Source organism: Chionomys nivalis, chromosome 4 (genome assembly GCF_950005125.1).
Source record: "Chionomys nivalis chromosome 4, mChiNiv1.1, whole genome shotgun sequence".
In the NCBI taxonomy this organism is placed as follows: domain Eukaryota; kingdom Metazoa; phylum Chordata; class Mammalia; order Rodentia; family Cricetidae; genus Chionomys; species Chionomys nivalis.
The window spans coordinates 36158926-36174340 of NC_080089.1; positions in this window are offsets into that span (position 1 = coordinate 36158926).

The window sequence follows — 15415 nt, forward strand, 5'->3', positions numbered from 1 at the left end:
CACGAATCTCATGATTGGAGAAGGAAAAGGCTGATATCTGGCTCCAGCCACCAGGGAACCTGATTCCCCAAAAATCAGAGAGATTTTACAGAGGGCTAATAACTTGTCAGACCACCATGCAGGAGACAGGACTTGAGTGAATACCTTGATCAGGGTTGCTTAATGATGCCTTCCGTTTGGACCGCTAGGAGATGGACCCCTTTCTTCCTCTTCCCAATGTGATCACATTGAATAAATCACTTTCTGCTTTTCTTTTTGTTTGTTTGTTGTTTGGTTTTTAGTTTTTTGAGACAGGGTTTCTCTGTGTAGCCCTAGCTGTCTTGGAACTAGCTCTGTAGACCAGGCTGGTCTCTGCCTCCTGGATGCTGGGATTAAAGCCATTTTTTGCTTATCACTTTTAATATGGCTCTTTTAATTGCCTAATCAAGGACATGTGCCCAAGGCCAGCTTGTTAGGACAGCCAAGGCATGGTCTCTGATCCCTAACTCTGAAAATAAGAAAATAAGTCTTAGCTGGGTGGTGGTAGTGCACACCTTTAATCCCAGCACTTGGGAGGCAGAGGCAAGTGGATCTCTGTGACTTCCAGGCCAGCCTGGTGTACAATAACTAGTTCCAGGACAGGCTACAAAGCTACAGAGAAACCTTGTCTCAAAAGAAGAGAGAGAGAGAGAGAGAGAGAGAGAGAGAGAGAGAGAGAGAGAGAGAGAGAAGAAAATAAGTCTTCCTGGATATCTGACACCCTCTGCTCACCTCTGTGAGTTCCAGGCACACACATAGTGAACAAATGTGCATGCAGGCAAAGCAACTATATTCATTAAGTGAAATTAAACGAAGAATGAGGTCATTGGACAAATTATCCAGGAGAAAACTGAAGTCATGAAAAAAATATGACAAAAAACCAGATTGGCCATTGCCAGGAATAACAATTACCAAGAAATTGAGGCATTTCAGAAAAATATCTGCAAAGTGGTAGATGGATATAAATTGGAAAACAGTAAATGTTATAGTCAGATGATACAAGATTTAAAATTAGAGTTGAGGTTAAGAAAAAAGGGTTGGTTAGAAATAGCACTGAATAGCAAGACAGAATTCATCCTGCCTCCACCCATGTGAATAATAGACAGAACACAATCACTACTTGGGGACAAAGAGATTAAGTTGTGCTTGTGTGCGTGTGTGCACATACACTATAAAAAGGTATTGTTAGATCGCTCCTTGTCCTCTCCAGACCTTTACTTCAAATTCTTTACTTTCCACTAAAAGCGAGGTCAAATGTTTTCTAAGAGCCCATACTCATAAATCCAGAGAATTCACAACAGAGATTCATCTCCTTTTCTGACCTTTTCGCCTGGCTGCGATTGGTTGCTCAGCAAGGGAACTGTTGACTTTGAAAAAAGTCCATCCTCAAAAGTTTAAAATACCAAGTGTTGCTGGAAACAGAGTGTGGAGTCCCAGCTCTGGAGCAGCCCTCAGCAGAGTTGGGCAATCCTTTTTCTGCGGCTGGGAATCCCTGCTCATGTCTGCACAAAGCCCCAAGTCTCTGCATTCTTGGCAGCCGTCCACCTAACACAGAACCAATTGTTTTGTTGAAGACCAGGGAGTGGTTTGTTATTTGCTCACTACTCTCCTGATAGTGACTAGCTGAACCATACTTGTAACAATATAGAAAACTTTGTTACATGTTAAGTCCTCAGAGTCTATGCCAAGGAGAAGCTCTGTAACAGTAACAAACCGTCTAGCCCAACTCCTCGAGGAACAGAGTGTTAGGACCCCAACCCTGGGCAGCTGAGTCATACCCACTTTGATCTCCTCTCCAAGTTGGAGCAGGATTTCCCACAGCTAGCCAATGCTCTGGCGAATGTCCTAAAAGCAGACCATAGTGCTGTCTATCTCTGTTCTTCTTCCTCCCTCACCATCTCAAAGGTAACTTTTCTAACTAGAAGATATAGAAGGGTCCTTCTGCTTGCTGGGCAGATTGGGTTTTTGCACTAACATTTCAGTGTAAATGGCACCACAAATGGCACCTGATTTTTCTCAACAGCATCTGCTGTAGTGCGTTTTGCAAAAGACTCTCTAATTTTACCATGGATACAGAGTCTTTTTATCCTTCTTCTTGGTGTGTGGTTAAAAAGAAGAAGATGAGGAGGAGAAAGAGGAGGAGGAGGGGGGAGGGGGAGGAGAAGGAAGGGAGGAAGAGGAGGAGAGGAGGAGGAAGAGGAGGAGGAAGAGAAGAAGAAGGAGGAGGAGGAGGTGAGGGAGGGGGAGGGGAGGGGGATAGGGAGAGGGAGAGGGAGAGGGAGAAGGAGGAGAAGGAGAAGAAGAAGAAGAAGAAGAAGAAGAAGAAGAAGAAGAAGAAGAAGAAGAAGAAGAAGAAGAAGAAGAAGAAGAAGAACAACAACAACAACAACAACAACAACAACAACAACAACAACAACAACAACAACAACATAGGGGTCTCAGTGTCTTTCAACATTTCCAAATATGTATCTAGGAGAGACAAAAAATAAAAAGCCCATATCCTTGTCCAGGAAAGATTTGTCACATTTTGAGACTATTGTAATTCCTTTAACTGTTTTCTCCTCAACCTCTCCCTCTGATGGTGTGAGGTGTGGAGTCGCTAATAAGATTAGCTCTCAAGGCTATCCCAATGCTAAACTTTCTAAGTAGAAGGACAACAAGAGCAATTTAATAATACTACAAATAGTATTCATTTTTATTATTTGTAACGTAGGAAAACTCTTACTTGCATGACTGATACATAGAGAACAAGGAGACAAACAGAATAAGAACTACCTACAAAAACATGTTTCAAGAATTACTGCAGCCAGTGTAATGGTGCAGGCCTTTAATCCCAGCACTCAGAAAGCTGACCTCTATGAGTTTGAGGCCAGATTAGTCTACATAGTGAGTTGCAGGATAGCCAGTACCACATAGTGAGAATTGAGGGGTGGGTGGTGTGGGAAGTCCTTCTGTCTATGTGCTGCTTTTATTGGCTAGTGAATAAATTTGTTTCAGCCAGTGACTTAGCAGAATAGAGCTAGGTGGGAAAACTAAACTGAATGCTGGGAGAAAGAAGATGGGGTCAGGGAGTAGCCACTGCCAGGGACAGAAGCCTCTGTTGGAGCCCACTGGAACCTTGCCAGTAGGCCATGAGCTTTGTGATAAAATATAAAATAATAAACATGGGTTAATTTAAGATATAAGAGTAAGCCAGAAATATGCTTAAGCTATTGGTCAAACAGTTTTGTGTTCTGGGAAGCCAGGAATGAACAAGTGTCTTCCACCTCCAGGTGGGGGAAGCACAAGAATTACTGCAATTTTTGGGTTCTCTAATGCCAGATCCTGGTCTACATTCATGCAGCATTCCTGTCCTCAGATGGAAACTCTAACTGGGGTTTCTGAAATTATTTTTTTGAGGCATAGCCCTGTGTTGTAAGGAGGCTGCTTGTTTGTTTCCCAACTGCCAGACTCCCAAAATAATCACACAGAAACCATATTTGCAATACTGTTTCTCCAATAGCTTAAGCGTATTTCTGGCTAACTCCTATCTTAAATTAACCCATTTCCATTAATCTGTGTATTGCCACAAGACTGTTGCTTACCAGGTAAAGTTCCAGTGTCTGTCTCCAGTGGGGCTACATGGCTTCTCTTAGACTCCACCTTCTTTCTCCCAGTATTCAGTTTATTTTTCCCTGCCTAGCTCTGCTCTACCATATCACAGGCCCAAAACATCGTCTTTATTAACCAATGTATTCACAGCATACAGAGGAAAATCCCACATCACCTCCACTTTTCTGTCTAAATGAAAAGCAAGGTTTTAATTTTAACATAGTAAAATTACATATACAAAACAGATACCAAATAAGAATTGTAGTCACAATATTTATATCTACTTTATCTTTTATTATAAGTAAGAAAAACTATAACTATAAATTCTTCAACTCCATCAAACACTTCAGAAGGACATAATATTACTTAAGTTAACAGAAAGTACATTGTAAGCAACATCCAAAACTCTAGAATTAAGAGACATCTCACTGCCTGGATAGTGACCCAAAGTTCTTCTGCAATATTGGGGCATCCATCTTCAGCCTACAGGTCCATAGTATCTGGCAAACTTTTCCATGAAGCAGGAAATTTCAAAGACAGTTCTGCCTATATTGTCAGTTTGTCAATCACTTTTTTCTGTGTCCTACAGAATGTCTGGCAGGACACAGGAAACAGGAACCCCAAAGGACCATCTCACCTTCTTTAGACAATTTCAGCAGTCATTTTTCTGTGGGTCCTACATGTCCAGTTCATCAAGCAGTCCAGGTAAGAGTAGTTTCTTGCCTAAATGCTCCATAAGGAGTCTCTTTGATGCCCATCTTCCTCTTGAAGTAGCTTAGTGCTGCCAGGAGCTAATGTGTCTCATTGTCATGAAAAGTCCTGAGTTCTTAAACAATTAAATGCCATATTCTGTAATATTTGAAAGGTTTGAAGATTATCTAACTGAAATATATCTATCTATATATATATATATATCTAGAAAACTTAACTAATATGACTACTAGCTTGACTATTATAGATGATCATCTATTAACCTATATTTCTTAATTATACATTACAGTTTTAAGTGAGCTTCACAAACACAATACCTTAATCAAGTGCAGAAATAAACATATAACAGAATTGACCTTAATTTGTATCAATAAAACAAGATCCATACCAATGCAAAGTATTCATCTCTCTATAGCATATCCCCTTTTAAATTAAACAAACATTTATAAACAATCATTAAGGGAATTTGGGCCAAAATCAAGAAGACCAGAGTTCAAATTTGTAGACCTCACATAAATGCCCGGTGAACTTGGTGTCTCACCTGCAATTCCAGCTTTGGATGGCAGAAAGGGAATCCCCCAGATAAAGCTGCCTAGCAAGACTAGCCACATTGGTGAGCTCTGGGTTCAACTGAGCAACCCTGTCTCAAAGGAATAATATAGAAGAGGAACTGAGGAGGATTCCCAATAAGAACCTAGGGCTCACATATGCACATACGACATACACATGAAAAAGGGGGGGGATACAGAATAAGTAGCAAGGCACTACAGATAATGAAAAAGGGGGGGGGATACAGAATAAGTAGCAAGGCACTACAGATAACTATTTGAAGGAAGCCAGTCCATTTATTTGTGTTTGGCATGATTATTATAACTATCCATGTTTCATATTGACATTCTATATTCAAAATCTCTATAGGTAGTACTTTATGGTGGAGAAAACAAAGACTTTGAAGAAACTTTGAATTTATATTCATGGTTTCATTGCCACTAGTAATCAAATCTTGTTACCTGAATCTTTATTTCCAGATCTATAGATGTCAAAGTCTAAAAATTAACTTTTCATAGCTGGTTTGGTTGTTGTAAGAATTATAGAACATTTGCAAAATGAAGAATACATAATAGATTTTCTTTTTAAAATCTTTTCATTTTATTTTCAATCTGTTTTTATTGTCTTTTCCCCCAACTCCTCTTATATCCTCCCTGCCTTTCTACTCATCAGACTTTTTGTTCTTTTCTTCCCCTCTCATTCTCTTTCAGAAAAACCCCACAAAAAACAAAAATAAAAGCAAACAAACAGAAACAAAAAACAAATGAAAAGACAAAAAAAGTAACAAAAGCCCCACAAACACCTCACGGAGTTCTTTTTGTGTTGGCCAACTACTCTAGACTATTGAGCCTGCACTGGTGTATGGTTGATAAACTCAGTGACAACTTCATTGTAGAAAACTGATTTTCCTTTTGTCAGAGGGTATCAGTTGCAAATAGCTTCTTGATTAGAGGTGGGACCCCCATTTCTACATCCCCTCTCACTCCTGGGACCCCCTCTGGCTTGAACTTGTGCAGGTCTTCTGTGTGCTGCCAGAGTCCCTCAGAGTTGATATGCACATCAGTCCTGTTTTGTCTCAAAGACACAGTTTCCTTGGAGTCATCCCCACGGCAGTCTCTTCTAATCTTCACACATCCTCTTCCACCTAGATTCCTGAGCTTTGAGGGGAAGGTTCTGATAAAGACACCTTGTTTAGGACCGAATGCTTCAGTCTCTCCCTCTCTGAACATTGTCCAGTTGTGGATCTCTGTGTTAACTCCCATCTACTACACAAAGAAGCTTCTCTGAGGAGGCCCTGCTCCACGGGCATAGCACTGTGTCATCAGGAGTCATGTTATTGCCATGTTCCTTTAGCAGAATAACAGCATTAGGTTTTCCCCTAGACCCATACCTAACTTTCAGGTTCTTCGCCAGTTTAACATTGGGTTCCATCTTATGCAGTGGGCCTTAAATCTAAGTTTTTGTTTTTGTTTTTTTTTAAAAAGTGGTTGAAGCTAGGTGTGGGTACACTCACTTTTAATCCCAGCACTTGGGAGGCAGAAATAAAGCAATCTATAGGAGTTTAAGGCCATCCTGGTCTAGTAACAAGCTCCAGTACAGACAACACTATGTAGTGAGACCTTGTCTAAAGCAAAGAAAGAAATAAACAAAAAAGTGGTTGGTTACTCCATAACATTTGTGACACTATTGCACCAGCGGAGCTTACAGGCAGGATGCTGCTGTAGGTCTTGGGGTTTTTAGCTGTGTGATATAGATATTTACCTTTCTTCTCTGGTAGTGTGCAGAGTGCCTTCTAACACCATGACATTCGGTAAGAGTGAAGCTTCTAGTAGGCACCAGCTCAACTTCTCCATGTTTAATGACATAAGTATATGCTGTCTTCAGCAATAAGGCCTTACCATCAGGTTGTAGAGAGCAACCAGTAGTTTTGGCAATAGCCTGTGATATTTTGGGGTTCTGTAGAACCCCTGTAGCCAATGACTCAACAAGATGTAGCCCGTTCCTGGTACTGGAGGTTTAACTTGTTGACAGAAGATGTCTAGTTGGAGCATTGTCTCCTCCATTATATGGTGACTCCATTTAGATTATTTTCATATATGTATATATTGTTAGGAAGCTTCTACAAAAATAAGTTTCCATATGGTTTTTCCAAAGGTGTTTAGTGTAAGTTTTCCCTCTTCATATTCCCTTCTTTACTCTTCTCTTCCATCCCTCTCCCCATTTACTCCTCTTATTCCGGTTTACCCTTTATCTCTCCATATAGTATCTTTTTAAATAATTATTTAGTAATGTTATTTTTATCAAGATTTTCACTTTCCTGTAAAGCTTTCCTTCCCCCATTCCTTCTTACGTATCCACCTGTCACTGAATTAGGCACATGGCTCAACTTGGGATACTTTTCCATTCTCCTAGCTGCAGAGTTTGATCTACAGCAATGCCTCTGACCAAAACTAGGCTAACCACAGTGTTTAGACGGGGTTTGGTTTGGTTTGATTTGGGTGGTAGGTTATAGTTTGGTTTTTTTTTTGTTTTGTTTTGTTTTGGTTTGGTTTTGTCTTTTGTTTTTTGCTTTGTTTTGTTTTATTGGGTTTGGTTTGGTTTTTTGAGACAGGGTTTCTCTGTGTAGCCTTGGCTGTCCTGGAACTCACTCTACAGACCAGGCTGGCTTCACACTCAAGGAACTGCTTGCCTCTCCCTCCCAAGTGCTGGGATTAAAGGCGTGTACTGCCATTGCCTGGTTGTTTGTTTTTCAGCTCCACAAAGAGACTTTTCTCTGGATAAGTGCTGTATTGTCCCATCTGCTAACCACCAGCTACATATGGCTACCTAAATGTAAGTTTGTTTTCATTTATGTATCTGTCTGTCTATGTGTATGTATATCACAAGTGTGTGGATGGCTGTGGAAGCCAGAGGAAGGCTTCAGATCCCTCAGAGCTGGAGTTACCAGAAGTTATTATAAGACACCCCATATGGGTGCTGGAAGACTAAATTCAGGTCTTCTGGAAGAGCAGTATGGGCTCTTACCCACTGAGCCTTCTCTTCAATCCCATTTATCTAAATTTAAATTAATTAACATTAAAGTCCATTGAGATGGTGCATACCTGTAATCCCAGCTCTCAGAAAGCTGAAGCAGAAAAAAACAACTCAAGTTTGAAACCAGCCTAATTTACATAGAGAGTTCAAGGCCAGCCTGCGCTATATAGTAAGACTCTGATTCAAAACATAAATTAATGAATTAAATTTATCATATGTTTTCTCAGTCCTATTAGCGACACAACGCTAACCTCTGCCATACTTGACACTGTCAGTACAGAGCCTTCCCACTATTTCAGAAGGTTATAGTGAATTGTGTTGGCATTGTAGAGTATCTAGCAACTATGGTCCCATCAAAAATTGTAAGAAAGTTTCATAAATGAAGCTGACACCAATATCAGATGATTGCCTTGATAACACTTGAACACTCTATTTCCTGCCTCCACCCTAACTTTTTAAAATAACACAAGAAATCATCCCACACACTTTTTTCCTGCTAATAGTTCAATGTGAACTTCTATCATTGATGACCAAAAAGGACCTCATATAGTTGTTGTTGTTGTTGTTGTTGATTTTGAGGCAGGTCTAATTATGTAGCTCTAGGTGTCCTTGAACTCACTACACAGACCAAGCTGGTCTTGAACTCAGAACTCTTCCTGCCTCTGCCTCCCAGTGTTGGGATTAAAGGTGTGCACCATTGCACCCAGGCAAGCAAAGGTTCTTTACAAGTCACACTCCTTAGTTTCCAGATAGTCTAGCCAGCTGTGGCAAGGATCTGTAAGGGAAGCAAAACCAAACCCTTTAAGGGTAGCCACAAGGGGTGAAAATTTGGGACTGTTTTTGAAGCCACCTCTCCTACCAGTTTAATGTGGATCTTCCTTATTTTTTTTCTCTACTTTGACCCCATATAACAAATACCTTCGTGTCCCAAACCCCATTAGGGGCAGTTTGTTGTTTGTGTGGAAGTTAAGTTTTATTTGTTAGGGTCCAATTACCCATCTTTTCTTTCTTCTCCCATTGTCTCAGAGCTCTCCTTTTCATCTTTTTGTTTTGCAATTTTAAAAAAATTGTGTGTGTCTGTGTGTGCGTTTATGTGTGCATGTGTAAATCAGAAGAAGGTGTTGAATCACCTGGAACTGAAATTACAGGAAGTTGTGAGCAGCCCAGTGTGGGTGCTGGGAACCAATTTCAGTTCCTCTGTAATAATGGGAAGTGTTCTTAACTGTTGAGCCATCCCAGCACTCCCTAAAAGTCCTCTTTTGACCCACGGTTTACTACTTCTAGACATGTTGAAGGCAGTCACTAGATGCTTGCCTAGCATGCAGGAAGTCCTGGGTTTGATTCTCAGTCTCCACATTATGGAAAACAGCCATAATCCCAGCTTTCAGAAGGTAGAGGCAGGGGATCAAGAAGTTGCAGATTTTTTTCAGCTACATACATAGTAAGTTTGAGACCAAACTTACTAAAGGAGATCCTATTTAAAAAAAAAAAATAACTTCAAAATAATTTGAAAAGGGCAATTCAAATGTACTCCCAAGAATCTAATACCCACTGGAGGTTTAGATGTAACTTCCCCAACTAAATTTAAACTCCTAAATAGTGATTGTGCTATTACTTATTTTGTTTTTTGGTGCTGGGACTGATCCCAGGGCCTTGTGCATGCTAAGCACATGCTCTACCTCTGAGCTCCAGCCCCAGGCCAGCTATTGCTTTTGAATGTGCCCCCTACCCATGGTCCACCATTCTTAATGTTTAGGACATAGAGTTCTCTTCACACAGTAGGCAATTATTGGATGCTGGCCAGCTGATTCTCATTCCTGTGCCTCCCTCTTTGGGAGGCGGGTGAGAAGGGGGGTGAGAACAAATCCTTGCCTGGGATGTTGTTGGTGGGTTGACACCATCTGAGGACCTCGGAGAAGGGAAACAATGGTGCTTTTGAGGAGAGGGGCATCATCTGTGGCTTCCCTGTGATTTCCCAGCCTGTTTAGAGCCAACACCAACGCCTTGCAAGAGCGGAGCTCCGAAGATGCTCCCCGGAATGACCTCACATCTTAAGTAGGTCAGCAAAAGCTGACTGGCTCTCTCCAACTCTTTAAGGCCAATTAATTTCTTCCCTTTGTCCCTCTGGAGAGCTGCTGAATAGGGCACGTTTAGTAACCATAGCCACAAGCCCGAGTTCCTCTGGGTTTCTGAGGGGGTGAGAATTGTATTCAGAAATCAAATATTTACTCTCAGCACAAAAGGCTTTGATGTATTTTTCAGCTTCCAGGAGGGAAATGAAAGCACTTGCTCTCAGCCTCTCAAAATTTACCCAGGACCTCTGGGTACCCCAGGATCATATATTTCTCCTAACACACCCTGCAACTTTTGGAGATACATTATCTCCACCAAAGCCCTTTTCTCTGGGAGTCTCATCATATATGGAGAAATATCCAAGCAGCAAAACCACTGTGCAGGGTGAGGTGAGGGCTGCCTTTTGACTCCATCTCCACTTTCTATTTGATGTTTCTCAGAAGCCACTCAGAGAAAGGCCACCTAAGGAACTTTAGAAAGAAAACGAATAAAAAAAATATGTCCTTGGAGAGGGCCATTCCTCACTGTCCAAGCTTCAGAAAAGCTTGTTGTGCAGCGAGGGAGCTAGTTAATCTGCCTCTTGTTCTGAAGTTGCCGGCCAGGTCCAGCCCTGCCTTCTCACAACAAAGCTGCACACAAATTCCTTGTTTCCCAGGCAATGCTTCACAGCTCTGCAAGTCTCCTGGCGGCTCTTGGCCCTGTAGCCTCTCTCCATCACATCGAATTGAGCTGGGGAAAGCAGCAGTTACAGCATTGTTTGTGCACAGGCTTACAAATCAAACCCCAAAATACTTTTGGCAGTAGTGGGGAGGGGCACAAGGAATGAGCAGAAAGGGCCACCTCACATCCTGAGCTCAGTCAAAGACGCTGGTGGTCAAAGGTAGGACCAAAGCTGAAACTCAAAGACGCTGGAGGAGGATTTCTTGAAACGGCTGGGGCATTAGGATAAAGAAAGGCCTAAGTTTTCCTGGTCATCAACCTGGAGTCCTTGGCTCAATCTATAGTAGCTACATGATTTTAGCAAACTGCTAACCTTTTGGAAGTTTAGGTTTTGTTTGTAAAATGGTTATTATAATCTCTATCTAAAGAGGGTGCTGGGAGAATTGGCTTAGTAACTCAAGTGTCTGACAGAATCAGGTGAACAGAAGCTGCCTCCTGCGCGCGCGCGCACACACACACACACACACGAGTTAGAGGAAAGAATGTTTGGGTGGGATGCTTCCATAGGAGGGCCAGGTTAGAAGTCTGGGACACTGTTCTTCTCTGGCCCTCAGCTGCAGCCCTCAGCTCTAGTTGTCCACAATGGAAATTTGCTTGAGAAGCTGTCCACTTTTGTTTACTTCCTTTGCTTCTGTGTCTCCTTCTCCAATGTGTGACAACCTGTCCTTTCCTCTGTGCTCCTAGCTGGAGTTCAGATTCCTCTTCCAAGTCCATAGGTTCCTGTGGGTATAGAACTGGGTCCTCGCTCCTTTGCTGGCTATTGATGGTTCTCAGCTCCTAGAGATGACATAGTGCCTAGCCATGTGACCCTCACAACCAACTACTGCGGTCTTCAGAGTCAGCAAGACATCCTCTGTCTGTCTGTCTGTCTGTCTGTCTGTCTGTCTCTCTGTCTCTGTCTCTCTCTCTCTCTTAGATGCATCAGTGTAACTTAAGTAAGTGACTGGCTGGCTTGCTGTGGTGGGCCTCTTCTGTTGTTGAGAGACAAAGGAAGGGGGCTGGGAATCAAACCCAAGTCCTTCCACATGCATAGAACGTGAATGTAAATGCAGTGTGGATGGATCTGGGAGGAGTTAAGGGGAGAGTTGGGGTACATATCATCAAGATGCAGTGTGTGACATTCTCAAAAAATTGGAAAAATATATTTTTAAAAAGAATGTGGGTGGGATAAAATTTAAGAATGTGGGAAGGATCAGTTTTCCTGAAGGTTTCAAAGAAGGCAGGAAGGGGATGGGAGAGGCGGTAACCAATACCCCAAGCTGTTCTCACAGCTCTTGCTCTTCTTATCTCCTCTCCCTGGCTTCGTTTCTTTCCTTTTTACTCTTTTCCATCCTCAAATTCATGTTTATTTGTTTATTTTTAACATTTTTAACTACTTATTTACTCCCATTTTCTGTGCAATGGTGTTTTGCCTGCATGCGTGTCTATGAGAGGGTGTCAGATCTCCTGAAACTGGAATTCCAGACAGGTATAAGCTACCAGATGGGTGCTGGGTCCTCTGGAAGAGCAGTCAGTGCTCTTAATCACTGAGCCATCTCTCTGCCCCTCATGTTTATTTCTAGTTCAAAGAAGTTAGTCTTTTTATTCCTTGTCTGTACTTAAGGCCTTCCTTAACCCCTCAATGTACAATTTAGACATATCTCTTGCCTAAGAAATTCCCTTCCACAAAGCAATTTTGGCAGCCTTTGTGGAAGACTTGGTTGTATTTTTTTTTCATTCTTCTGCCAAAGAGTATTTACAGTTTGGTGAAGGAGAGTGATATGATTCAAAAAATGGCAGGAAGCGAATAAAGAGGAGGAAGGGGAGAGGGCTAAATATAAAATCCCCAGTGATGCAATGCTGCCACTAAGGGCAACTGGAAACCTCTGGCTGTGTTCTCGCCCTTCCCATAGCATTGCCCAAAGACCAGGAAGAGGCCAGTAGGCGAGGACACTGGAAAACCTAAACCTAGAATTGTTTAAAAAAGAATGGTACACTTCTGTAGACATGTATCCCTTATTTTTTCTTGACTCTAATTTTATTTTACATTACTCATATATATAATGGGTTTGTGACGTTTTATAATGAATATACATAACCTATTTCCTCATATTCATTCTCATATACTCTTTTGTTCCGTTCCCACAATCCCCTCCATCTTCCCAACCAGCCCCTCAGATTTGTGTTCCTCTGTGGGCCTGACAGGGCTAGAACTCACTATATAGCCCAAGCTGGCTTTGAACTCATGGAAATCTTCCTGCTTCTGCCTCCTAGGTGCTGGGATTACAGGTACACACCTACCAAACTCTACCCTTTATGGTGTATTTACTGTTGTTGTTTGGCAATACCAGGAATTGAAGCCAGGGCCTGGCACACATGTTAGGGTGAGCGCTGTAGCACTGAGCTACCTTTTTCTTTTATGGTTTTTGTTTGTGGTACCTCAAGAGTCTTGGTCCACGGGCCAGTAACACTCTAACTCTGGCCAAATTAGTGAGTCTCTCTGCCCTTGGTGTCCTTCGCTGGGAAATGAAGAAACAGAACAAAGATATATCTCTCTGCAGAGGGAGTCCACTGCTTGGGGTTGGCCCTTCAGCACTAGGAAGGCAGAGCACACACCACTCCCATTCCCATCCTGCTTTCCAGTTTTGTTGTTGTTGTTTCTCCAGTTCCTGAAGACGCTTACTTAGGATGGTGACTCAGTTAAAACCACTAGCTTCCCTCTTCCCTTGTTCCAGAACACACACTCTAGAGTTTCAGCTGGTGGGTAAGTGTATGGTGGATGGCTGGGGTGGGGCTCTGTGCTGAGCTGCAGGGCCTCTGTTGGAGTCAGCTGTGAGGGCAGCAGCTCTGGGCTGCTGAGGGTGCAGAAATCTCTCCCTTTCCAAAAGCAATTAGATGAGTACACCCAGAGGGAGAACCGAAGAACATAGGGAAGCATGACAGGGTGAGCAAGGAGAGATGACATAAACACAGTCCTTTCATAACTATTTTTGAAATCCCCTGTTTTGGATTTCTACACTGATGCAATAAGCCAAATCCAGCCAAATTAGTAGAACCAGGTTTAATAAACAGAGCAAAAGCAACTTCCGGTGACTCTGCGGGGGTGGCGTGGGGGAGACAGAAGAGAAATCATGTGACAGGTTAGTGCCCCTGTTTAAAACACTCTGTAGGCATGGTTCTGAGCATCTCAGGGGGAGGAGCCACCTCTTGGCAGGCTTTCTGAAGGTGGGGTCTGGAGAGAGTGGAGCATCCACCTCAACATCCTTTCATTGAAGAGCCTTTATTTATTAGAAAAGGAACGCATATAAGCAGGTGATTATAAGCTCTCTCTCCAAATCATCCAAAACAGAATTGCAAAATTGTGCATTGTTCACTAAGATGGATGAAGGCAAGGCAAAACCCATATGTGTTTGTAGTTGCTGTGATCTTCCCCTGAGCCTCTGCCTTTCAGGGTAGCAGGAGAGTCACTGTCCTCCTGAGCTCTATTTGTTAGGTCCTCAAGCAGTTCAGTCACTGGGACACTCGGACTGGCTTTCTCCTTCCTTCCATCCACCCCAGATCCTCTCTCAGAAGGATTAGAATGAGTGTAGGCTGTCTGTCTGAGGTGACATAGCAAGAGGCAGACAGTACGGTGTCTCTACATGCTGTTCTGAGATCCCCTCGCTGGTCCAGAGAGCTACTTTCCAGCCCTAACCACAGGGTGTAGGTCTGCCTCATCTCAGGCAGCAGAGTTCCTACACACAGGGCACCGTGCACCCTCTTCTGCTTTCTGCCAGTTCTCTTTCTGGCACCTCTGAGTCTTCCACCGGCTTATGGACGTGTGGACGTTCTGAAGCGCTTGCAAGCTCTGAACAGGTGTCAGGACCCTAAGCCTCACCGCCAGAGCGGGGGACAAACAGGGTGTTGAGTATTTAAATCCTTTTTAGCTCTCCCTCTGTCATAGTTTGTTTTCCACAGCACTTCAGACATCAGGCTTTCTGTTTCCTGAACATCATTTTTCCTTTTTCCCACTCAGGAAATCTCAATCTATCACAAACAAGAGTGGTTCCTCTAAAACATTAAAAAATAACTGTGATCTCTTCTACAGACTGCTCCATGATATCAGAGGGGCAGATGAAAGAGATTATAATCCTCTATTGTCCTTCACGTAGACTAGCTATTAAATCTTTCATCTTCTTACTCACTTTAAAATACAAGTTTAAATGCCGAAAGCGAAAGCTGACTTTCCCTTCTGCTTTGCACGTCTGCTGGAGCAATAGCTTTCCAGAAGCAGACAGGTGCCTTGAGTTGTCTATGAAAAAGTCACAGATTCAGAGGTAAAAAAAGAGAAAAACTTACAGACTTCAGAACATTTTCTGGAGTTCCACCAGGATGCTCTCCCAGGCTCAGATGGGCAGCATGGTGGTACTTCAATCTTAGAAAACTGGCGCGGCTGAGCTTGGTCTGGTTTGTAAAAAACATAGGTAGAGACAGTTGCTAGTTTGCAAAACGAAGACCAGGGATAAAAGTAATTGATGGGGACTCATGAAGCCAGGTGTGGCAGTACATGCCTAACATCCTAGCATTTGGGAAATGGAGGGAGAAGAATCAGGAGTTCAGGGCCACAATGAGACCTTATCTGGAAAAAATAAAAATAGAGGGAAGTTGAGAACTTTGGTGTTACTGAAATAAAATGATCCTTGCAGGAATGAAAAAAGAAGGAATAAAAGGCACCTTTAAAAAGGAGGGAGACTATGGGTAC